This window comes from Urocampus carinirostris, chromosome 14 (genome assembly GCF_059441175.1).
Source record: "Urocampus carinirostris isolate Australia breed hairy pipefish chromosome 14, RoL_Ucar_1.0, whole genome shotgun sequence".
In the NCBI taxonomy this organism is placed as follows: domain Eukaryota; kingdom Metazoa; phylum Chordata; class Actinopteri; order Syngnathiformes; family Syngnathidae; genus Urocampus; species Urocampus carinirostris.
Window position 1 is genome coordinate 12,215,277 of NC_142362.1, and position 27,560 is coordinate 12,242,836.

Below are 27,560 nucleotides of genomic sequence, written 5' to 3' on the forward strand. Positions count from 1 at the left end.
GCAAGAAGTTTACAGCGCCCGATGTTTCAGGTGACGTGATCACCCAATTTAGGTCAACATGGCGTTCGCGCTCATGTGGACATACATGAAACATCATCCCTCTCTGCCTCGACAATGACTCATTGAGTCTGTCAATTTTTATGAAAGAAAAAAGCTGTCAGTACTTATCCATAAATCTACTTCTTACACACTGCTTCACTACCTACTTGCCATATGGGGAAACTCCACACTTTAATCGCTTTGATCAATACATGAAGCAACACCATTAGAAAGTGGGGGCAACCTCGATGTGTGGACAAAAAACTGATCAAAGCTACTCGTGCCATCTAGTGGTGATTTTTCATACTCAAGTCATTCCCAGAAGCTTGATACGTACTGATGACCAGTGCCAGACCCTTGTAAAAAAATTGTAAAACAAAAAAAAACAATAACATATTTTTAAATTCTAGCACTAAAGGACAATAATTCTGAAGACATACTTATATGTTTTGGCTGAGAATTATTTAAGAATGAATGAAACTCTCGACATTTGAGAAGGGAGCAGCATAATTTGAAAAAATAATGAAGTCATGAATTTGTGTTTACCTTGTTGCTTGTGTGAGAGTCGCCGATGAATCAAAGCCACGTCTGGAAAAGGATTTCGTTTTTCATTTGAAGGTTGTCATAAAGCCAGAACAAAGTTGAAAACACTGAAAATGACAACCCCAAAAAAACGTCAGTTCATTTGTGCAGATCTATAGCAATTCATGTAAAAAAATATATTTGTATTCTGCAGTATATATGTTTCATGTAAAAAAGGAAATAAAATATAGGTAAAAATTAAAAGAGGCAATGTCTTTTTTTTGCATTGAGCATAAAGACTTTTTTCATACTCCCAACGATACACCTCCATTCCAGAAGTTCTGGTCTACGTCTTAAACCTAGGTTTTAGAAATCCGAAAGCCGAAATCATAATGATGAACAAATGAAGCTTCATGAAGCAGTTGATACTTTTTGACTCTTCTGCTCGGCATCAGGATGCTTCATGCTTTATGCTTGACTTCCCCATTAGGTGTAATAAAAGAACAGATCCGTCTGCAATGCTTTTACCTCAAATACTCCTTAAAATATCCGAAAAGTACTTCGTTAATTCAGTGTTAATACTAATAGACTCCCGCTGCCGGGAACACAAAATCCCCTTAACGGCGTTTTTACGGCTTACTGTGAAACCGTGACATTGCTTGAGTCTTCGTTTCTTATGCATCTTCAATCAGTCAGCTCGATTTAAGATTTCAAAACTGCTATTTTGGAAACAGCATTTTCCTTTGGAAAATTCACACCCTTCAAATAGCAGAGAGAAGTTTCAATGTTCTTTTGACACATTTGCAGTCAAAATTATTCTGCCAATCGAGCCTACTGTCAAGGAGTTGTGGAAAAAAACCGTATAATTGTGGTAATTTATTCAGAACACCGCTTATCGTTTTAGTAAAACTTTTATTCAGTTTTCTGGTGTTCATGAGAAAGTTTGCCCAACAAAGTTACACCATGAAAAGCTCTATTTTTTGTGCATAGTGAAAGTGTAAAACGGATGATTAACAATGCAAATAGGCGAAGCTTGGTTAATTTGATAAATACACGCCACAGTAAGGAGCTCTGTCAAGAACCGGAACAGGAGGAGAACCCAGATGCGTGACGTTTCTCACACAAGCTTTATTTTACAGGAAATGGGGCAGTCATGCACATCAGATTCAGATTCAGATTCAGATCTACTTTATTGTCATTCTAGTACACGTGTATACAGAACGAAATGTCGATGCATCTGACCCCCACAGTTTCCTTGAATGTACAGATATAAATAAAGTTGTATTGTAATTGGCTACGTATAGTATTTTACCATAGTGCCGATAGTGCAAGAAGAGTAGCTAACCAGATGTGCAAAATGGGCAGCCAGGTTAACAAGTCATTAACCAAAAACGCCAGTGATTAGGCGATCGTTGGGCGGAAGACATTAGGCAGCAGTCTGGCGCGGAATGACAGGAAGCCAGAGGCCGACGAGATCGATACCAATTGCACAAGTAGATATCGGACAGATGGGGTCGATACCGGACAGGACGGACAGACAGGTTTGATATCAAGCACTGGAGACTAGAGTCCGATAACAAGCAGGACAAGATAGACGGAAACGATACCAGACACTGGAGATCGATAACAAACAGAACAAAATAGCCGGGAACGAACTGTAGATTGAGAATAAACAGGACAAAAATAGACGGGAACGATACCGGAGAGGAAACACAGGGAGGGAGTCGGACAGAGTCAAAACCCACGTCATGTGGGGCAGAGGTTAGTTGACGGACTGACAAAGGGTGAGTGAGAGCACTGAGCTTAAATAGAAGGGAAGCCAATCTGTTAACGAGCCGCAGCTGGCGCCACACGGGCGTGGCCAATTGGGCGCCATGGGCAACCGTGACAAACTCTTCATAGTGATTCGATTAACATTTACTAAGTTAAGCACTTAAAAAATAAACAAATAAGACATTTGTAGAAGTCAAACATCCATAACCTAAGTGGAAAAAAAACACACATTAAGATGCACAAGCTTTTTGTCTGAAATACTGAAAGTTCCAACTGCATGGCTGGTCTTTGAACACACCGCGATTCCAGCGCACAATGCTATGGGTTGTTTGCATAGAAGAGGCTTGGCTTTTGTCAACCAGCTTTACTTGTGAGTAAAGGTAAGAACAGGCTAAAAAAATACAGCCCGACCCGGACCTGTGGGTATTAATGCCAAACCCAGCCTGAGCAATTAACTTTATTTGAGGGACTAAACCTGAAAAAAACTAAATCCATACTTTACATGTAAGGGTTGAGCTGGGATTTTCTTACGCTGCCATTATTTTTAATTATCCACCCATCATTGTTCTTTCTTTATTTTTTTTGTGTAGAGTGTGGAATTTTCTGTGCAATGGATTCAGTCGCCCTCTCACTCATCGCCGAGCACATTACTGAGCACGGCGCCAAGCCCGCCGGTCAGCACAGGCTGCATAAGAGGACTAAATCCATCCTCTACCGAGCGACACAAAAAAAGAAACAAACAACAATGACAGATGGATTTTTTCTTTTAATTCAGCATGAGAGAAGCCTGGCCCGCCACAAACCTGAAAGTAATGATTGACATTTTAAGCCTGACCCAAAATTTGGCAATTTAAGATCATACCTCTACTTCAGAGTGAGAATTGTCTGCACCAAAAAAACGGCGTAAAAGACAGAATAGGATTGATTATTTTCTATATTTTATTGTGAAAGGGCTTGGAATCTGTCAGAGACCAGGAACGGGGACAGGACCCACTTGCGTTTGCTTTACTCAGCTTTATTTAGAAAGAGGAAAAGGGCTTGCACCCGGTGAACGTCGGTCACGGGAGGCAGGTCGCTTGGAACGCGGAAGTGCCACTTCCGTGGCGAGCGAAGGCAGTGTCGAGAGCGGAAGAGAACAGGTCGATGGCCGGGACAGTGGATCAGAAACGTAATCGAGTCAGAAAAGGGGTCGGTGCCAGGTATCAAACGGGAGTCAGGACAGGATAAAGTCACGGGGCTGAGGTTCGCAGACAGACTGAAGACGGGGGGTTAAAAAGAGATAAGCAGCATCCAAGGAAGTTGGCGCCAAAGGAGCCGACTCAGGTGCCTCGCATCAGTAATCATGACAGAATCTTTTTGAAATCATATTTTGATCAGAACCCAATGACACACAATACGAAATACGAATCTGTCTACCCTGATGAAATCTATCAAAACCACAATACCACTTACCATTTCTTAGACTGAGTGAGTATAAAATTTAAGGCCAACTCAAAGAATAAGCTGTAATAAATGTTGTGCATAAAAACTCCAAGTCAAACTTAACTATGCACCACGACTCTTTCCAATTACCGACTGACAATGCATGACTTCTGTCCTTGTAGCGCGCAAAACAAAAGAGAACCGTTGGGTCTGTGTGAGCGAAGTGAAGAAGAAACAAGTGCAGCCATGTCAATGGAAAGCTGCAATCTCACAGTCCCACTGCCAAGTAATTTCACCGCGTTCATCTCAAAAATCTATTTGAAGCGCTTGAAATATAATTAATTTCAATTCACACATTTCCAAGGACACTGCGGGATACTTCTGCTGCCTACATACAAACCAAGATTAATTCGCTCTTAAAGTGAATGTATTTATTGCCAAGAAACTGGTTTCATCTGCATTGTTTTCAGCAGTATAACAAAGCGCACAGTGAAAACACTGACACAAGGTGCAAATCAATCTGAATTTTCGTTCTAACATAAGAGAGATTTATAACGGTAATTTACCTGACATTTAAAAACTGCACTGAACACAGTATGCAAATACATTTGTTGTACCAAATGTAACCCTGGTAATTTGACTTACTGTCAGCTTCCCATGATCAGGGATCAGAATTTTCTGCGGATCCGCGGATTTCCGCTGTTTTTGAACCCCAAAGGCATTCCGATTTTTTCACTTTTTCTCTTGCGTAGCAAACAAATTCAAAATCCGACTGTCTCACTCTTTCCTTTATTGCTCTGACGCACCCTGGCGGCCGTTAGAAAAATTGGCCGCATTGTTGCTCAAGCTGCAGGGACTGAACTGCATTTGAACTTATCTTGCAGTATTTACAAAAACATCAGTTATGTGGGCAAATTATTTTAATCTTCTAAAAATGTTACTTAAATGATAAATATAAGCATGGTTTTGGACAAGTAAATTGCCTAAAACCCAGGAGCTTGGAGGGGGGGGGTGCTCCGCCCTGCTTTATTCCTGGACCCTGGCTATTTCAGCTGAAAATGAAAATCTCCATTCTGATCCCTGCATGATTACATTGTACACGTGTAATTGGCAGTTTTGCCAAAAGGTAGCAGTGTAGGAAAACACTAGGCAGGCGCATTTATCTTGGTGATGTAATCACTATGCTTCTTAAAAGGTATGCCCAAATTCTAAAACATAAAAAATGTTAAAAATATTACATGTTTGCAGTATATTATATTATATATATATATATATATATATATATATATATATATATATATATATATATATATATACATATATACACATACATACATATACTGTACATACATACATACACACATATAAATTATATACATATATATATATACATATACAGTGCATCCGGAAAGTATTCACAGCGCTTCACTTTTTCCACATTTTGTTATGTTACGGCCTCATTCCAAATTGTATTAACTTAATCTCTTATCTTAAAATTCTACACAAAATACTCCATTATGACAATGTGAAAAATTTTTATTTTTTAAACTTTTATTGAATTTATTAAAAATAGAAAACTAAGAAATCACATTTACATAAGTATTCACAGCCTTTGCTTAATACTTTGTTGATCCACCTTTGGCAGCAAATACAGCCTCAAGTCTTTTTGAATATGATCCCACAAGTTTAGCACACCTATCTTTAGGCAGTTTTGCCCATTCTTCTTTGCAATAAGTCTCAAGCTCAATCAGGTTGGATGGGAGACTTTTGTGCACAGCCATTTTCAGATCTCTGCAGAGATGTTCGATCGGATTCAAGTCTGGACTCTGGCTGGGCCACTCCAGGACATTTATGGAGTGGTTCTGAAGCCAATCTTTTGAGATCTTGGCTGTGTGCTTTGGGTCGTTGTCCTGCTGAAAAATGAACCTTCGCCCCAGCCTCAGGTCAAGAGCGCTCTGGAGCAGGTTTTCATCCAGGATATCTCTATATATTGCAGCATTCATTTTTCCTTCTATCCTGACTAGTCTGCCAGTTCCTGCTGCTGAAAAACATCCCCACAGCATGATGCTGCCACCACCATGCTTCACTGTAGGGATGGTATTGGCCTGGTGATGAGCGGCGCCTGGCAATAACACCAAAGAGTTCAATCTTTGTCTCATCAGACCAGAGAATTTTGTTTCTCATGGTCTGTGAGTCATTCAGGTGCTATTTGGCAAATTCCAGACGGGCTTCCATGTTCCTTTAACTACGGAGTGGCTTTTGTCTGGCCACTCTACCATACAGGCCTGATTGGTGGATTGCTGCAGAAATGGTTGTCCTTCTGGAAGGCTCTCCTCTCTCCACAGAGGAACGCTGGAGCTCTGACAGAGTGACCATCGGGTTCTTGTTCACCTCGCTGACTAAGGCCCTTCTTCCCCAATCGCTCAGTTTAGAAGGCCGGCCAGCTCTAGGAAGAGTCCTGGTGGTTCCAAATGTCTTCCATTTACGAATAATGGAGGCCACTGTGCTCATTGGGACTTTCAAAGCAGCAGAAATTTTTCTGTATCCTTCCCCAGATTTGTGCCTCAAGACAATCCTGTCTCGCAGGTCTACAGACAGTTCTTTTGACTTCATGCTTGGTGTTTGTGCTCTGACATGCACACTCAACTGCAGGACCTTATATAGACAGGTGTGTGCCTTTCCAAGTCATGTCCAATCAACTGAATTTACTGCAGGTGGACTCCAATTAAGCTGTAGAAAGATCTCAAGGATGATCAGTGGAAAAAAGATGCACCTGAGCTCAATTTTGAGCTTCATGGGAAAGGCTGTGAATACTTATGTAAATGTGATTTCATAGTTTTCTATTTTTAATAAATTCAAAAAAAGAAAAAAAAACTTTTCCACATTGTCATAATGGAGTATTTTGTGTAGAATTTTGAGATAAGAGATTAAATTAATACAATTTGGAATGAGGCTGTAACATAACAAAATGTGGAAAAAGAGAAGCGCTGTGAATACTTTCCGTATGCACTGTATGTATATATATATATATAATTTGTACAGTTCTCTCCTGTTCTCCTTGCAAGCTTAAACTTAATTCACCTTTATGTGTCTACTATCAGGAATACACTATATAATGAGTGGTGAAGTTCAATTGTGCTCCAAAATAAGATGTGAGCTTTATGACTGCCAAGTACCCCATTATACCGCAGCAGCCTTTTTTTAATAGCCAAGTATCTTCCTTTTCATCATTTTCATATGTGAATGTTTGCCAAAGACACACACATACACGCTCTTCACAAACCTACACACACAATCAAATAACTATGTTCACCTCAAGGGACTGCGCATCCAACAGCCATCTAACACTTTTAATGCCATCAGCAGAATGTCCACTGTGCATACGTGTTTCCAAGCGGGAAGTGACAGGACGCTTACATGGTTGATTCATGAACTAATGTGTTTTGGAAAAATGAATACACATATACAGTGTGGGGGCGCAGTAGCTCAGGAGGTAGAGCGCTCGTCTTGGGATCAAGAGATCGCAGTTCGAATCCTGGCTCATCCATGTTACATGTCGAAGTGTCCTTGGGTAAGACACTGAACCCCTAATGCCCCCAATAAGCAGGTTTGCACCTTACATGGCTGCACAGCCGCTATTGGGAAATGTGAAGCACTTTGTAAAGCGCTTTGGGAAGTCTTCATTGACTTGAAAAGCGCTATATAAATGCAGATCATTTCGTCTTGGGATCAAGAGATCGCAGGTTCGATTCCCGGCTTCCCCCTCCGTGTTATGTGTCAAAGTCCCTAATGCCCCCAATAAGCAGGTTGAAAGAAGTCGAAAGCCAGGTGAGGTGAGTAGACGTGGTCGAGATCAAAAACGGATCATTATTTGGGGCGGAAGAACAGACGTGGTCGAGATCAAAACAGGTCGTAATCCGGGACGGAAGAGCAGACGGGGTCAAGATCAAAACAGATCGTATCGGGAGACAAACAGGAGCAGAAAACGGGACAGGCGAAAAACGGCTTGCCGTGTAAAAGCAGAGAATCGAAGACGGATCGACAAAACGGGACTGATAGGACAGAGTTTAAATACTGACAGGGAGCCGATCTGTCAACAAGCTGCAGCTGGCGCCACACAGGCGGGGCCAATTGGGCGCCATGGCAACCGTGACAAAAGCACCTTGTTCCACATATAACTATCCCATGTGACAGGCATTTTTATGGTAGTCTTTCAGTGCTTTCATCTTGCCACCCGCCCATAACACATCAATTTAAACAAAACTGAAGATTCATAAAAGACCCACAGCTTTTAGTTTTGTCAATGTATTTTCATTTTATTGTTAGTCAGATATTCATTGAAACTAACTACCACAAAAATGTTACCCAACAACAGAAGCCCTATTTAACACATAACGAAAAACTTTTCATTTTTAAATCCTTTAGCCCTCACAACCAAGAAGGACAAGCCGTTTTGTATTGAATGTTAACTGGCCTAGCTTTTCTTTTATGCCGGTTAGTGCTTTAAAGTGATCATTGAATGACATTTTTCAAAAAAAGAAATACAGAAAAACATACTCTTTTTAAATACCATGTCTTCATACCCTCAATCCCATCTTTCAAACCAGCATACTATCTTACCCTATTAGCCTGATCTCCCTCGTTATTATCCTGCTCTCCAAGAGAAAGAAACTGCAATGTGTTATTTCACGCGTGTAAGCAACCAGTTTTGCTCATTGGGAAATATCGGTTATGCGAGACTCCCCATGCCCTGGGGTTCTCATAAGAGAAGCCCTCGTGCATTAGACTGCTCCCTCTAATGAAGAGCTGCGTAAATGAGCTTTAGAAATCCTGTGCATACACAAAAACAAAGCACTACGAAGCGTGCTTCATCATTCACAATTTGAAAGCAGACTGCTTAAAGTTTCCTCATGGAGTTTAAAGAAAATGTATAAAACATTGAGGGGAAAAAAAGCAGAACCAATCTGATTGTGGGTGCCAAAAATCTTATTCAGCATATCACTAAAAAAAGGATCCAAAGAAAGTACCTAAACTAAGGAGTATTTATCTTGCGAATAATGAAAATTTGTGTATAATGCAACTGTAAAATCACAGTAATTGTTTTCTAGTTAAAGGGGCAGCGTGTTAAAAAAATGTATGATAAAAAGGTATCCATTGCAGAGGTTTAAAATGTACGACTGGCAAGAGTGGATATGCTATATGCTATTTACTGTATGCTATGAATATAATGTAGCATCAGAGGAAAGGATATTTTTTCTCACCCTCTCTGCATACTGTGCTTGTCACGGTTGCTATGGCGCCCAATTGGCCCCGCGTGTGTGGCGCCAGCTGCGGCTCGTTGACAGATTGGCTTTCCGTCTGTTTAAGCTCAGTGCTCTCACTCTTCCTTGGTCAGTCCGTCAACGAACCTCTGCCCCGCAAGATGTGGGTTTTGACTCAGCCCCGTTTCCTGTTGGTATTTTCTGTCCGGTATTGTTCTAGTTTATTTTGTCCTGTTTCCAGTTGTGTTCCTGTCTAGTTTGTCCTGTTTAATTTAATTATCCGTTTTTGATATCGATCCTGTCTGTCCCATTGTTTAATATCAGTTTCCAGTTTCGTTCCCATCTAGTTTGTCCTGTTTATTTTCAATATCCTGTTATGATATCAATGCTGTCTGTACCGTCCTGTCCGGTATCAACCCCATCTGTCCGATATCTGCTCGGGCAATAGGTATCAATCTCGTCGGCCTCTGGGTTCCTATCATTCCACGCCAGACTGCTGCCTAGCGTGCATGATTCCCCATTTCCCGTAAAATATAAGGCTTGTGTGAGAAACGTCACGTATTTGGATCCTGATCCTGTACCGGTTCATGACAGTACTTGCTTTTTTCAATAAGATTTAAACATTTTAAATTATAAGTTATTTCCTCACTATGGGTTGGGTGTCATCAATTTATGTAGGTGCAACTTCCTGGCAACACATTGTCATTTTTAATGGATGGTAAGGATTTTTTTTTAATTACTTTATACAGGGAGTGCAGAATTATTAGGCAAGTTGTATTTTTGAGGATTAATTTTATTATTGAACAACAACCATGTTCTTAATGAACCCAAAAGTCTCATTAATATCAAAGCTGAATATTTTGGAAGTTGGAGTGGGGCTTTTTTAGTTTTAGCTATTTTAGGAGGATATCTGTGTGTGCAGGTGACTATTACTGTGCATAATTATTAGGCAACTTAACAAAAAACAAATGTATACCCATTTCAATTATTTATTTTCATCAGGGAAACCAATATAACAGCTCAACATTCACAAATATACATTTCTGACATTCAAAAACAAAACAAAAACAAATCAGTGACCAATATAGCCACCTTTCTTTGCAAGGACACTCAAAAGCCTGCCATCCATGGATTCTGTCAGTGCTTTGATCTGTTCACGATCAACATTGCGTGCAGCAGCAACCACAGCCTCCCAGACACTGTTCAGAGAGGTGTACTGTTTTTCCTCCTTGTAAATCTCACATTTGATGAGGGACCACAGGTTCTCTATGGGGTTCAGATCAGGTGAACAAGGAGGCCATGTCATTAGTTTTTCTTCTTTTAGACCCTTTCTTGCCAGCCACGCTGTGGAGTACTTGGATGCGTGTGATGGAGCGTTGTCCTGCATGAAAATCATGTTTTTCTTGAAGGATGCGGACTTCTTCCTGTACCACTGCTTGAAGAAGGTGTCTTCCAGAAACTGGCAGTAGGACTGGGAGTTGAGCTTGAGTCCATCCTCAACCCGAAAAGGCCCCACAAGCTCATCTTTGATGATACCAGCCCATACCAGTACCCCACCTCCACCTTGCTGGCGTCTGAGGCGGACTGGAGCTCTCTGCCCTTTACCGATCCAGCCACGGGCCCATCCATCTGGCCCATCAAGACTCACTCTCATTTCATCAGTCCATAAAACCTTAGAAAAATCCGTCTTGAGATTTTTCTTGGCCCAGTCTTGACGTTTCAGCTTGTGTGTCTTGTTCAGTGGTGGTCGTTTTTCAGCCTTTCTTACCTTGGCCATGTCTCTGAGTATTGCACACATTGTGCTTTTGGGCACTCCAGTGATGTTGCAGCTCTGAAATATGGCAAAACTGGTGGCAAGTGGCATCTTGGCAGCTGTACGCTTGACTTTTCTCAGTTCACGGGCAGTTATTTTGCGCCTTGGTTTTTTTACACGCTTCTTGCGACCCTGTTGACTATTTTGAATGTAACGCTTGATTGTTCGATGATCACGCTTCAGAAGCTTGGCAATTTTAAGAGTGCTGCATCCCTCTGCAAGATATCTCACTATTTTTGACTTTTCAGAGCCTGTCAAGTCCCTCTTCTGACCCATTTTGCCAAAGGAAAGGAAGTTGCCTAATAATTATGCACACCTGATATAGGGTGTTGATGTCATTAGACCACACCCCTTCTCATTACAGAGATGCACATCACCTGATATGCTTAATTGGTAGTAGGCTTTCGAGCCTATACAGCTTGGAGTAAGACAACATGCATAAAGAGGATTATGTGGTCAAAATACTCATTTGCCTAATAATTCTGCACTCCCTGTATATGAATTTACTTTTTACTTTTCAAGTAATCATTTTATGTTTTTATTCATCTAGTTGTGTATTAATTTAATCACATAAATGATTTGAATATAAAATAAAAATAGACAAAACGCAAAGTCCTTTACCAGAACTTTAATATGTCACAAAAGCAAAGGACGTTACGTGAAGGCCCCAAAGTTTGTTTTTCAATGAAATTAAGACGTAATACCCAAAATTCCGGGACAAAGTTTTTCCACAGTGACACACATGAGCACATCAAGTACTTTTTGGGGAGTACATTTGGTCTACATTTTGGTCTATCTTGGTTTGGCTTATTACAACCAAATTGTAGAGGTATATTTTATAATTATTCCAAAGCAGACCAGATTTAACATAAAACAAACATCTAAAACATATTGGATGGCTTCAAACAAGTCTTTTCCAGTCCACTAAGGCTAAATTGACTCATGCACTTGCCGTCGAAGCGTGGCCTTACGTGTATCGACAAGTTAATAACCGTAAACAGAAAGAAGTGAGAATAAACCTGACTGGAGGTGAAATGAAATGACAAACGGACGTGGCAACATGCTGAAAAAACAATGTGGAGGTGGAAAAGCTCAATAAGGAGAGGGAAAAAGACATTGAATATTTGACATAATACTGGAACCAAAAAAGGCTCCTTTGATATGCTATGATGGAGTAAGTGAAATAGTTTTCAAACCTGTCCTGTTATACAGTAAGTATTATTAAGAGAAACCAACACTGTAAATCTTCCGAATTCTTTACTATGCCAGTTGACAGCAATTTACACGATACTCCTTTTCTATAAAAACTACGAAGAGTGAAAAAAAATCCAGAGTTGTTAATTTTTACTACTCTAGAGAGTCCTCTTGGTTTCAATACAAAAGCTCCCTTCTATCACGACTCTCCCTCATCACTATTGTCATCCCTCAGTCCCCTTGGCTCTGTGCTAGTTTGTTGTCTTCCATGTCAGATCTTAAGCACTCTTGTTTCAAGGTCTTGTGATACCAGTCTACCAAGGCATCTTTCAGATGTTTTATTGGTTTTAGATCTGGTGAAATGTTTGGCCAGTTAATCCATTTAACCTTTTGCCCCTTTCGAAAAGCCTTGGTCATCTTAGAAGTGTATTTGGGGTAATTGCCTGCAACCCAATTTCTGCAGGGATAGGATTATTCTCTGCTCCAGTATTTTTCACAGTATTTTCTTATGTTTTTGTTTATTTTAATGAAATGCAACTCCCTAATTCCAGTTGGACTTGTGCAGCCCCAAACCATGCCATTTCCAACACCATGTATGACTTCAGGCACAACACAAGCATGTTTGTACCCCTCGCCTGGTTGCCGCAAAACATGCCTAACACTATCTGAGCCAAATAAATGAAATTTGGTCCCATCAGACCAGAGGATATGTTTCCAGTAAGCCATGGCCTTTGGTTCCGTTATTCTATTCATTGTGTCAAAAAAATGTTTTGTCAGTGATGTTCTCATCTCATCTCATTAGCTGCACTGCTTATCCTCAGTAAGGTCGCGGGGGTGCTGGAGCCCATCCCAGCAATCATCGGGCAGTGGGCAGGGGACACCCTGAACTGGTTGCCAGCCAATCGCAGGGCACACAGGGACAGACAACTCGCTCGCTCATTCACACCTAGGGACAATTTGGACCGGCCAATCCACCTGAAATGCATGTCTTTGGAAAGTGGGAGGAAACCGGAGTGCCCGGAGGAAACCCACGCAAGCACGGGGAGAACATACAAACTCCGCACAGGAAGTCCGGTAGCTGGATTTGAACCCACACAGGAGGTTCCCAAGACCTTAGAACTGTGCCGCACACGCGCTACAGTGATGTTCTATTAAACAATATTATAGTATCTCTGCAGAAATGGGGTGTACTGTACTCCCTTTTGTGACATACTCTAAAAGCCTATCCCCTGATTTAAGTATTTACAGTTCTAAATTCAGCTTATATGTGAGTAAAGAGCTCTCTCTCTACTTCTTCTTCAACTACTCCTGGTCGTAATGTGAGACTAAAAGAGTCTTTTAGCAGCTCAGTGACGCAGCAACTTTAAAGCAGTGCATACGGATGCAGAGAACAACAATAAGCATGAAGCTTGGGGGTGTAAACAGAAAACGGGAAAAGGGACTCACCTGGCTGACTGTGACACGGTCCGTGACTCAGGGGAAAGCTTGACATCCGAATCCTGGAAAAGTGAGAGTGGATAAAATGTAAGGCAATCATTGAGGTAGAAAGGCAAGAGCGACAGATTTGCTTCTTAGTCCTTTGGGAGCGCAGTGGCAGGTGGTGAAGCCTTAATACGCACACAAACCTTGCACCTGCAAATCTCTGGGACAGATGGAGAGGGGATGAGGGTAGAAGCAGGTTGTAATCAGTCAATAGTCGCTGGAAAATTACTAGAGTTGCAAAATTGCCGATTTGTGATTGCCTGTTTGCCGTTCATGTGACAACCACTTTGCTGCTGGTATCTTTTCTCTCGAACACCAAAATAAAAATAAACACATAACTAATCATTCAATGGGTAAAATATGGAGCAATTGATCCATTCCATTTAAGAAAGTAATATTTTTTTGAATTTGTATTCAAAATACATAGAAAAAAACTGTTAAATCCTAAAAAACTATCCATCCATTATCATCAGTGCTTATCCTCAGTAGGGTTGAGAGGGAGCTGGAGCCCATCCCAGTTATCTTCAGGCATTGGACAGGGGACACCCTGAACTGGTTGTCAGCCAGTCACGGGCACGGGCACACGAGACAGGAAACCATTCATAAGCTCACTCATACCTAGGGACAATTTGGAGTCACCAATTAGCCTGCCATGCATGTTTAAATATTAACCCTAAAATGAAATACATGAAAAAAGGAGGATGATCAAATCCACTCCAAAATTCCCCCCAAAATTAAATTGGGGAAACCTAAAAAATATAATTTACAAAAAAAGTACTATACCTTAATTAATATTTTCCAAATGTTGTCACTAAAACAGTCAATAAAATACAAACCCCGGTTAAACTATAAGATTTCAGATCATAAAGCTTTTCATGAAAACAACCCAAGTAAATACAAAATGCAGTTTATATTGATTCCTCTTATATGGCCCAGAAAGAACTGCGGTGTAAATGTCCAGCCATTGATAAATACAAAATGTAGGTTACGAAGCGGAAAAATCAAAGATGGAGACTGTGGACCCAATATTCTGTGCTATGTGCAATCTAATTCTGTAACTTTGATTGGTCTTTTTTAGAGGACAAGCTGAACTTTGCAGCAGTTCAGATGAATGCTGATGTGTTGCACTTTTCCCTGCGTGGGAAAGAAAATGCTTCGTTGTCGTTGGGAGGAGGTCAGTGGAAGTTTATTTCATCTTTCAAAAGGACTTTCATTTATAAATAATATACATATTTTATATAGATGAATCCTATCGATCTCAAAAAGATTTAATCAAATGTATAAAAAAAATGTCCTTTTAACTCTCTCGTTGAGGATTTTCAGTACAAGCCTGTTTAATGTGAAATCCCACCGAGTCTTACAAATGACAATGATGGTTTTACAAGCTGCGGTAATCGAAATGTCACTTCGTATAAACGGAAATGAGGAGTGAATAGTTGCTGTCCTTGTGGTGTCCTGCTTGGGAGCCTCCGTGCAACGGTATATTATTATTATTATTACACAACAGCGGTCTATGAATATGTAGCGTAATATTGAAGCACTGCAACCACCCATCAACAGACACTTGAATGTAATCCAAAGAGTATGTCTTTTGCCGCACAAGCAGGGGGATGCCGTATGGAATTTCAGCACTTGTGTGTATCAGAATAACATTTCAGAACCGTAACAGTGACTGAAGCAACACCTTTTACATTATTAACTGTTACTATATTGTAATCCTTCGTTTATTACAAATAATGAGGAGCCGAAACACTCGTGATATGTTATAATCCACAAAGTAGCCTCCCTTTGCCCCCATTCCTAGCATGCACTCTGCCGGCACACACCCGAAGCAACGGTGGACCAGAGATAATAGATCACCGCCGCACGGAGGATATTCGTTTTAGGCGGAAAGAAAGTAAAAAAAGCCAGCAAACGTGATGCAAATTTGCTGTTTGCGCCTACTCACAACAATCGACTGGGGATTATGAATCATAGCCAAAACGGTGCAGTTCATTTGAGATGGCATGCTTCAGAATAAGGGATCATTTCCACAACTGTGCATTTCATTTAAGGCAGGCCAGAACGACATGCCTCCCAACTAAAGTGTTTTCTGTCTGTCCCTATTGGCAGCAATATAGGACTGGGGATTATTTAATCGCGGCCGCATGACTGAAGTTCATTTGGGCGTAAATAACGGAAAAAAGCTGCTATGCCTGACAAAAGTGTGTTCGGCCCCTTCCCACTCGGAGCAATATGTTATTTAGGATAATGGATTGTGGCCTCACAAGTGCAGTACATTTTCATAGACAGCAGGGCAAAAAGCTTATCCCACTCACAGCAATAAGGGATTGGCGATATGGAATCTCAGCCACACAAATGCAGTTCATTTCAGGCGTAAAAATATGCTCCGGCATCGCCCGCTCGCAACAATAGTCGACCGCGGATAATATAGCACGGCCGCACAGGTGCAGTGCATTGCAGGCGGAAATAACAGAATAAATAGAGCCGCTAGGCTCAACAAAAGTGTGCTCTGCTCTCGCAGGAATCTACAATTAGGGTATAATGGATCTTGGTGGGGTGCAGTTCACTTTTTGTTTGAAAGCACGGCAAAAAAGAATGGACTCGTAGGGCAGCACGATTTTGAAAGAAGCCTAATTGTGATTTTTCAGGCCTATATTGCAATTTCACTGCAATTTTCAATTTTAAAAGAAAAGTGCATTTTCCGTGCTAGTTTTGTTTTGGGGGAGAACTTAAACAAAATGAAATGCAAACTGACCTCGAGATGACGTTATTACCGACCAACTGTATACGACTGTGACAAAATAACAGCTGTAGATCTACAAATAAAAACAGAATTGCAGTTCAATAAATGGTCTTTGTTGTCATACAAAAGTACAACTAAATGAAAGAGCTTCTTCTCTCAGTGTAAGAAAGCAATTTGGAGAGAGGCTGGCTAGCTACACACTAGTGTCAGGTAACCGCGAATTCTGCAAAGTTTCCGCGATGATTAAAATACAACAGACAGGAGTGTAGCCTTTTTTCCACGAGATTTGTTTGCCTAGCTGTTACTTTCTACTCTGATGCTGCCTCAGTCGATTTTCAGACGCAATAACAATCCACGGAGTACCCTCTGGTGATCAAGCATTGTTTACGCTCTTCTGACTTTCCTCAGAGTCAGATTTAATTGATGAATTTGCTTTTAATGTAACAAGCCGCTGAAAAAAAACAAGCTTTTGTTTTTGGTGGCTGTTTGACTGACAGCGCACACACTGTTTGAACTTTTATTTGCCTTTATTGACTAGTTCCATTAAAACTTGCCTCTGAATGGCGAGCACTGTTGAAACCTGAACTGTGACTATTCTTGATGGCCAAACACTCCTTTACTCAAACAAGAAACTGGAATTATAAATATTTGAAAATACACATTGTCTTGAATTTACACCTTCACACTACATCACATCCCGATATTGATTAGTTTTTGTTAAATTGCGCGACTCTACCGCCTTTTCAGAAAAAAATACGCTCTGCCGGCCTGCGCTTGTGGGTATATGCCATAATGGATCGCAAAATATTTTTCAACCAGTCGACTACAAAGCACAAAATAGCGAGGATTACAGTATTGCTAAAAACAGATAGTGGAGATCTTTGGGTCAACAGCCCCGTTGTTGGGGTGCACACATTGAGCTAGTTTCTCAGCCAAGGGAAGTGGATCTACCGTACTTTTGCTTTTAAATTCGGTGCTCTGACTTGCTTTAAAATATATGCATAAAATAAAAAATATATGTGAAAATATTTTACATTTTGTACATACAGTAAGCTCCAAGAATAGCCAGGTTGACATCATATTGTGGAGGGAACATTTGGAGGACTTTTTTTTAACTCCAATTGTTGTCCATCTGTTATAACAAGCCACTGCCAAAGATGGGGAATTTCAGAATACCAAATATGTCATGAAAAAAATATCAGGTTTGTGAGAAAACAGACATTTTTTTATACATGAAATCAATGCCACGGGATGGTGGAGCCCCACCTTGCAGAGGTCCAGGGTTCCAATTCAGCTACCACAGCCTCTCCATGTGTAGTTTGCATGTTCTGCCCGTACCTGCATGGGTTTCCTCTGGCCACTCCGGTTTCCTCCCACATTCCCAAAAACTGCATGTCAAGTTAATTGCCTAGTCCAAATTGTCCCTTGGTGTGAATGAGGTCCCAGTTGTCTGTCCCTGTGTGCCCTACCACTGGCTGGCAACCCGAAGATGACGAGGATGGGCTCCAACACCCCCGCAACCCTAGTGAGGATAAGCAGGGCAGAAAAACTGATAGATGGATAAATCAACGGCACTCATCATATGCATCAGAATCTGTCTGGATGCACCTTTAGCAACGTCTTGTTACACCGCCTGCACCTAAACTTAGACATGCTCAGAGCTGGTTTAAAGTCCAGTCTACTTTTGGTCACCAAATTGTTAGGCGCATTGAGACCCTTAAAGTTCAGCCATGAGGCTTAGAAAATCATTCATGAATTATATAGGTCAAGAATAAATAAAAAAATAATCTCCGGTTTACCTTTGAGGACCAAGCAGAAATTGTTTTGAGCCCCCCTGCTTATTAATATGCATCAGTCGTGCATCATGATCTGGTGTGTATTTTTCCATGCTACAATATTACAAGAGCTGTCACCTGAGGGAGTACTGAACCCCATCCTGTAGCTCAGATTGCTATTACACGGCTTGAAGAAAATTGACCCGCAGCCAAAAGTCCGTTTCATGAATGATTAATCGTGTTGGCTAATTAAAATTGTACATCGCAATGTCAGGGCAAATAATTAAGTCTTTGAGCTTTTGTGGTTTGAAGAGAGGTTTTTGGGATAACAGTGTACCTACAGTTAAAGGTAAGTCAAATTCAAGACTTTTTAATGCCTTTTGAAATAAAATTGAGGACCAAGTTAAAAACAAAAAACACAAAACAATACAGATATTTCTTGCCAACATTACATATTGTCTTTTATACATTCTCTGGCACAGCTTTTAGCCCTGGTGAAAAATGTTCTCTCATTAAATTGACACTTGGTCCAAAGAAAACGTCTCTGTCCAAAGCTGCTTAATGTATCGTGGGTAGACCTAAAACATGTGTCTGTTTTAAAAGGTCCGACTGAAACCCTATTACCATTTTCATAGTTCTGTTTTTGTGGTCATGCGATGTTGTCATGAAAGTAAATCGGTGAGTTATTAAAAAAGAAAATTGATAAATGTTACTCAATCTTTTTAGTTCAAACAAATATAAATCTTATTAATGTGTTCACATGTTTAAGACGTTCCAAAATTTGACATTGTAATGCAAATTAAGGCCTTATTTTTAGAATAACCAATTCGTAGCCTTTTAAGACTGTTCAAGGATCTGAGGAACCCTGGATAAGGAAAGATTGGGCATATTTTTGAGCAAACTGTACAGCCCGACATCCTTTGTAATCCAGCCTGCTGAATAAAAATGGTAAAAATATAATGATAACATATAGAATACATTTGTCTTTATTGTCATTGACTTTAACTTACCAGTCAAAAGGCATAAGTAGTAGTAAAAAAAAGATTGTTTAGGAGCCACACCATGAAAAATATAATTTTCATCAGGCATTTTTATGGCCTTTTCAATTTTATTGAAGTTCATGCAAAGTTCTATTTGAGTTTTTCAATACATAGTATTAAATGTAGTGCTTAAAAATGGACTTCATATATTCATTTGCTCTAATTCTGAGTGTTTCAAAATCAGAATATAAAATGGTCAATAAACGCAAGTGTATATATCTGCAAGTATTCTTATTCATAAATGCATATGAGGAAATTAGAATCAATCATTTTTTCCCTCATTGCCTGCCCTTTTGTGAATTATTCAACCTAATCCAGCCCACTAATCAAACGGTTTGCCCGCCTATGTTATAATGATTTATTTTTCATTTTATGAAGAGTTTGAACTAAAATATTTAATATGTACATGATTTTATTTCCAATGAAGCATTGATTTTGAACAATTGGCAAAAGGGCCTGTGATGACGTTACGCTATTGGGTTCTAAATTCTGTTTCCTGCCCTGGTCCGTGACAGAAATTGGGCGCCGTGGCAACCGCGACAGAATCCGGCGCCACCCGGCTGGGACCAACTGGGCGCCATGGCAACCGTGACAAATGTAGGTACAAACAATTTTGTCAGGATGTTAAAAAATATCCGGACATTGCTGTAAGTTAGATTTTGTATTGTGCGCACCTTTTTCCGAGTACAGGACATTATTCTAGTGCTTTTTTCCACCGCGTGGCACTGTGAGAGGTCATCCAGCATCAACCCCAAAGAAGAAATCCGGCATCTACTTTATAGTTCGTGTGTAGACATACTACGTGTACTGTATCTCTAGCGCGCTAAGAACCGTTTTTATTGTTTACTATCTCATGCATCCATTCAATATGGTTGGTGTAAAGTGTAAAGAAGAGGCGAGCTGTTTCTTTTCGAATGAAAGTGGAATAAGAAAGCTTGATGCGGTTGAGAAAATGGTTGGAATGCTTTTTTTTGGTCACTTTTTACCACAGAGGAAGACCTCTTTAAGCGCATCTTCCAAAAGTAAGTTAAACTCAACTTTATTTATCTTTATAGAGCATATTATTTTTTGAAATTTTATTTTTTAGTACAAAACAATACAGGTTACTTATACAAGCCTTAAACATATTTATGTAAACCTTAAACATACAAAATATAGCACTGAAGCAACTTACGAACAAATTCAACCTACAAGCAATCATTCTAAGTAGGGCAGCGTCCGTATTTCAATGCCACGGACACTGGGGAACCAAATCAAATATTTCATAATGTTCATCATTATATTTTCTAACATTTCTATTTGGGGGGCCGGATGAAAAAGCCTGACGAGCTGCATGTAGCCTGCAGGACCTAGTTTTGCTTACCCCGTTCTAGAGTGTGTTAAGACATAAAAATACATGTAAAGATTTCTTGCGTTATGGACCCTTATTGTGTAAACAGTCATTGAATAGAGGTTAGAGATTTAAAGATGAACTTATGACGCCTTATAACACGGAATAAAAATACAAATGAGCATATTAGAATCCTTATTTGTCCAGATCTGTATAAAAAAAAGCCTTCACAAGCTAACATAAGACAAATTAAACTGTATTTTAACTGTTTCTTCCAACTAATTTGACCTTTATAGTGATTTGTAATTGAGTGATTATCCTACTCCACGGTGTATAATGGACCCATACATCTATGAGTGTTCGCAGTTCAATGTCCCTCTCAATTTCAAGGGAATTGCATCTCTCTGTTTACTGTATATACATTTGAAATAAAAAAGAAAAAAAAACACAAATATTTATTGCGTGTAGTCGTCTTGTGTATTTGTACACCACCGGTCTGTCGAGGGAGTAGTGTAGCCTGCTGTGCGTGGTGATGAGCAGCCACGCAGTTTCCATAGCAACACCCTAACTCAGTCAGTCTCCAAGGCAACTAATAATGACATTAGAAGATTCAGAAAATGTTCATATCAAAAGCAGTGATGGTTTCTCCTGTTATGTGATTCTGGGATGGATAAACGTGTAAATATGTAAGGTGACCCCGCCCTCCACCCTTTCCACCTCATGCCTACTACATTCAACTCCATAGTTGACGATAATCGAAGCCTCCCCATAATCGAGATAGTTTAACCTTCAATAGAACAAATGCTGGATCTTGAGCAACCGACTGGGACGCTCACATCAGCAAAGAAGCACTTAACTACATTGCCGTTTTTGTTTGTTTTTTCTGGGTCACTGAAACAGAATCTTGCGTGCCAAAGTCATACCGTAAATAGTCCAATAAAAGCCACAACCAAAGCGGGGCAGCACTTGTGCGTAAGGGGAAATTTACAATCCTCTTGAGTTCTGCCCTGTCTTGGTTGAAGTTAAAAGGACAATGTGCATTATTTAGTGCCTCCTAGTAGTAAAAAAAAAAGTGCCATTTATTTAAAAAAAAAAAAACAACAACACAACATTGTTTTTAATACTAAGCCAAAACACCTGAAGCATCCTATAAACATGCATTATTTTAAAATACTCATTGTATTCATTTTACGAAACGTGAGGCTCACCCAGAAGAAGCTGACACAAAGGAATTGTCTGCCATCTTGCTGCTACGAATACCCAAAAGACTTTAAAAGACTGTGCCAAAAATGAGGCGCAAAATAGTTCAGTTTGGTCTTTTTGAGTCTCTGTAGTTTGTAGTAGATCAGAAATGGCCCTCCAGGGTAAAACATGTAATAAAGAGTTTGAAGAGAGAAAAAAAGTTACTGAAAGACTGTCACGATAAATACGAAAGAAAATAAAACGATGAAAAAGAATAATGCATCGTTACAATAGTGCAATAAAAAGAAATGCAATAACACCTAGCAGCTACAATATAAAATAAACATAATAAGTCACAATGTATATACATAAATAAATATATGAAGAAATATTTTCTTTATATTTTCTTAAATTCATAATATAAATTCTCAACATTTTCTGTTTTTCAAAATAAATAAGTAAAAATATTACAGAAAAGGGGAAAAAATAGGAATGGTATCATCACGACCAGGTATCAGAGTATCGGTATCAATCTTGGAGCGAAATTGTTCTTCTGCGTCCCTATTTAAAATGTTGGTGTTTGCCACCCAATCTTTACAATTAACTGCCATACTTAAGTAGACATTCATGTATAACTCTTAAATACATCCCAGGAAAAAATGTTTGAAAATATAGAACCAAATAAATTACACTATAGGTTGTGTGGAATACATTTGTAACGTTCCCCTAAAAAGTGCTGACACTTTATACAGCCCAAAAGGAAATATTGAATTCATCCGAGATATTGCAATTAATCTGATTTTTTGCAGAGTAATGGACCTTTTAGAATTTTTCAAGTATGATTATATATGTCCATCCATCCATCCATTATCTGCTTATCCCCAGTAGGGTCACAGGGGTGCTGGAGCCCATCTCAGCTCTTTTCGGGCAGTGGGGACACCCTGAACTAGTTGCCAGATAGTCGCAAGGCACACAGGGACAGACAATCCGCTCGCTCATTCACACCAAGGGACAATTTGGACCGGCCACTTAACTTGACATGCATGTTTTTGGAATGTAGGAGAAAACCGGAGGCACGGGGAGAACATGCAAACTCCACACAGGAAGGTTTGATCTCACGACCTCAAAACTATGCCGTACACGCACTAACCACTGCGCCGCCGTGCTGCCATATACCGTAAATTCCGGACTATAAGCCGCTATTTTTTTCCCAAACGTTCAACCCTGCGGCTTATTCAGTGATGCGGCCAATTTGTGTAATTTTTCTAACAGCCGCCAGCGGCGCTCGAGTACAAAAGGTAAGATTTAGACCGGTGGAATATATGCGCCGAGGAAGACTGCAACTTCTTAGCTTGTGCACAAATTAAATTAGCGTAGAAATATCCTCACCATGCAAATTGCAAAAAGAAAGGCACATGACGCAGCTTTCAAGCTAAATGCAATCGAGCAGTCCGATAAAGAAGGAAACAGAGCTACTGCACGTAAACTTTACTTTGCGAGCGTGTTGCTAGTGTGTTTTTCAATAAGGGAGCGTGCGACGACGTCTATATGACATAGTCTCTTTCCCATACTGGGGAAGGCGACTTTGATGACGTCAGTTATAAGGAGGAAGATGAGGACGGTTTGGGATGAAAAGTTATAATATTATTATTAAAACTCTCTCGGTGTACCGTCTTTCTTTGTAAATATGTGTAAGCATGTATAATATGTATTTGCAACTGTATATTTTTGTAATGTATTTATTTTAGAGACTTATTCTGATATGTTTTCCACGGGCGAATCAAAAAGAAGGGGCGAAAACAACGGGGGCTGACGGGAAGTGGAGTAAAGGTGAGACGTGTTTGTGGACGCAGCGGACAATAGTGGATATATATTTTTTCCACCCTTACCTTTGGAAATATACATTTTTTTTCCTTGGATTATTTTCAACGGGACCCGGACTGCAGGTCTGCATCAAACCTTAAGTACCGGTATAATTTTCCGTTCATTTTGCCGGCTGTGGTTTTTGGACTGTGTACTTTATATTCAGTTACAATCGTGGGACTCAAAGTCCGGTTTGGGTTAAATTTGTGATTGTGTTACATGTTTTTATGTGGGCGCATGCGGCTTACATACAGGTGCGCCTTGTGTAAGTAGAAAAGCGGTTATCCTCTTAAAATGTATTATTTTTATTTGTTTATTTGTTGAGTACAGGTGGAGACCAGAAAAACACAGATGCAACCGATCCTGGTGTTCAATTAATAGTTGAAAAAACAAAGCTGAAAGTGATTCTTATAAGTCATTTCGAGGGGGCAACATAAGGATTCACTAATTTACCCCAAAATAAAAACAGTCTGACGTTGTCCAGAGACCGTCTTTTTGTTTATTTGTCTTATGGAGTTTTGCAGAATAATATTTTTGGAACTCCACCGGGGTTGTTCGCATTGACATTTTAGACAACTCAAGCAGAATTTTACATCAGTCACGCAAATACAGTGGTGCTCTCAAGTCAAAAGCCCACAAGGTCAAATTCACTTCAAAGCTCAAAAAGACTAGCCCTAAATAATAATTACCATAAAGCTTTGTTGTAAATCGCGCGCACAAACTTTGAGTCTTTAAAAAAAAAAAAAAAAAGGGAGCTATACACAAATACGTACATGATGGTTTGGCCCAGTTAACTAGGAACAGAACCCCTTACAACAGGGATGTCAAACTCATTTTACCTTCGGAGCCACATGGCATATAAATACACAGAGGCCAAACTAGTAGAATAAAGAGAAGGAAAGAGAGAAAGAGAGAGAAAGAGTAATAGAGGGTGAGAAAAAGGAGAAAGAGAGAGAGGGTGAAAAAAGAGAGGGAAGGTGGAAAGAGGGAGAAAGAAAGAAATAGTAGAGGAGAGAAGAGAAAGCAAAAAAGCAAACATATGAAAAGAGACAAAGAGCGAAAGAGAAAAAGAGAAAAAGAAAAAAGAGAGAGGAGAGGGGAGAGAGAGAGAAAAAAACAGAAAGAGAGAGAGACATGGAGAGAGAGACAGTGAAAGAGAGACAGGTAGAGAGAGATGATTAAAGAGAGGAAAGAGAGACTAAAAGAGAGGAGTGAGAAAGAGAAAAAATGATAGAAAGGGGAAAAGAAAGACAAAAGACAGAGAGAGACAGAGAGAGAGAGAGAGAGAGAGAGCAAAAGATTGAGAGAGGAACACAGAGGAAAAAGAAAGAGACAGTGAGAGAGAAAGAGAAAGAAAGAAAGAGATGATAACACAGAAAGCAAGAAAACAAGAAAGCAAGAAAGGAAGAAAGAAAACAAATCTAGAAAAAAAGGAAGAAAAAAATAAAGCAAGAAAGAAAGCAAGATTTGTTAGGATTTGTTTTTGCCCTCCTGGTATAAAGGCGCTTGTCAGCCATGATGGTCTTAGCACTTGTGAATCAAACAGCTTACTTCTACACCTTATTTGTGCCCAGAATATTCTGAAACTGCTCAACTCCAGCGGTGGTTTTACCCTTCTCTCAACCCGGATGCAAATTAAACGAGAAGATAAAAGCCTCTTCACGAGTAATAGACATGATGATCAACAAATTAATCGAGTGCAAAAGTTATCATTGGTTGCATCTCAAGCAAGCAGCCCATTAATTCCTCATATGTTCCAGTCCAGAGCCTTTGCTCTGAAAATGCTGGTCTGCTAGTGATCCCAAGAGCCAAGAAGAGATCTGCGGGTTCAATACCGTTCTCCATTTGGGCCCCGGTGCTGTGGAATGCTTTGGCCTCTGAGATTCATACCTGTCAACCTGTACGTTTTTGCCTTACAATGTACGTTTATTATGCATTTTAAGACGTGTACGACGTACGAGAAAATCTGTACGGAAAAACGCAAATTTGTCATTTATGGGTACCGTATACACCGACTATCACGAAATGGCAAATCGATCAAGTCAAACGAGTTCACCGCGGTAGCGTCTATCTCGGTATCATTTTTTTTCGTTGCAAACGAAGCGAGCGGTTTGATGCTACTGTGCGCATGCGTCTTCCTGGGGATTTCCCACAATGCATCATTTCGTGGTAGTTGTGTAGTGAAAGGAAGTCCGTCTCTTTTTAGAGAACCGGCTTTTCGGCTCGACTAATTAAAGAGAGAGGCTCTCAAGCGGCTCACTTGCTTTGATGCATTATATTACAAATTATTAAGGAGAAAATGAAAAAGGACAGGTTTGTGGTTATCCCTTTAGTCAGTATGTTATCAACAATAATTTAATGCAGAAAACGAATTACTAATTTGAATAAGAAAATTCTACTTAATTATATCTGCATGTATTTTTTCCTTCTACAGCGAACATCCAAGGTACTGAATTTTTTATAATAAACCTCATTCATGTCGAGCAACTCAGTATCTCACAACTAAATGTTAATTAACAATATATTTTATATAATGAAACATATGTACAGTATAACATGTTAAACTACATAAATTAACACATTTGAAAAAAAAATGTGGTGTAAGATTAGTTTGTATTTTGTAAGGGAAAATACGACAGTTTTTTAAGGGTATGGAGGCGTGGAGGTTGACAGGTATGGAGATTTGATCTGAAACCTCAGTGGAACTGTTTAAATAAAAGCTTGAAACACACTTCTATTCTATAGCTTATGAATGACATATATTTCATGTTGGCAATATCTGTGTATTATTTGTTATTGCAACCTCTGTTGCAGCCTAGTCATCCTGAAAGGGGGATTACCTATTGAGCGGTCCCTTTTCAAGGTTTCTTTGTTTTCCTCATGTTGAGGATTTTGAGTTTTTCCTTGCCCGCATGTAGGTTTCAGATCAGGGGATGGTGTAATAATAGTCGGTGGTTTGCAATAGTCTGTTGTCTGTTCAGCTTTTCGAGACTCCTTATGATTAAGGGCTATACAAATAAACATGACTTGACTTCACTTGACTTCGATCGTTGCCGTGTGACCAATTGTTATTGTACCAGCAGCACAAAAGGAGGTTCCACGTTACCCCTTAAGCAAATTATTCAATGGTGATCGTACTGTGCTCAAGACATGGCCAAGTCAAAGTTTGGCGAGAGCAGATGATCTAAGATTAAAGCTGCTTAAGAAAGAAGCACATATAAAGGCCTGCTGTAATGGATCGGATGCCTAAAAAGGCTTTGATGGGTTAAAAATACCACAAAGGGATCTAATAGTAAAAGGATTGACCTGTTAAGCAACATGTGACGAGCACAAAATAAAACAAAAAAAAGATTGCATTGTCTAAAAATAAAACAACTGCTTTGTGTCCTACAGGTTATTGTTTAACTTTTCTCCGTATTTGGTTATCATCATGAAGGATTATGCAAGAAAAGAGGGACGCCTCACATCCGAAAATGCTCAGAGTTCCCAAAAATGTGTGAATTATTCATCTTCTAAAGCTCGGGAAAGATAAACGTTGCAAATCCCTGCAGACTGTCAACAGGTTCGGAGCGAGGCTTTACACTCTTCAAAGCGTCAAGTGACACAGTCAGCAATCTGCAGCTAGAAGGGGGGGTTTGGAAACTGCAATCTTGAATTTGGGGAGTAATATATCACCTGTTCCCCGAGACAAACCCCTATTTGGAAAAGGTGATGTTTCAGCAGATTGTTAGGACAATTTTACATGTATTTGAATATGTTGTCTGTTTTTTTGTGTAGTTGGAAGAATTTGGGCCCCGATTTTGGATCAAGAAACGCTTGTCGTGTTGCACTGTGTAGTAGTTGACCACAAGATGTGATTATATTGTGTAGTGCTCCTGAAAACGAGTGCTACAAACCACATATAGGAAAAAAAACTACGGAGGATTAAAGTGACCTAACAGCCCCATTTGCCTCTCGATTTTTTTGCCCAGGTTGTTGATTTTTACGGGTACATGTAGCAGCAAGATGGCGGACAGTCATATCAGCTCATGTTATGTCAAATAAAAGCACATTTATCGACCTACCAGTATATAAAAAAATATATATATACAGTAGTTCATGTGTTTTTGCTTATTATT

General features: G+C 39.8%; 1 long non-coding RNA gene across 1 annotated transcript in view; it reads right to left on the reverse strand.

Annotated features, from left to right (window-relative positions):
• Positions 1-589: 589 nt before the first annotated feature.
• LOC148352643 (uncharacterized) overlaps positions 590-27,560 on the reverse strand; it is a 35,127-nt gene continuing 8,156 nt past the window's right edge. Inside the window, exons 2-3 of the long non-coding RNA XR_015852635.1 lie at positions 13,471-13,523; positions 590-689 (exon numbers count right to left, since the gene is read on the reverse strand). This is a non-coding gene — a long non-coding RNA (uncharacterized LOC148352643). The remainder of the gene's footprint in view (positions 690-13,470; positions 13,524-27,560) is intronic.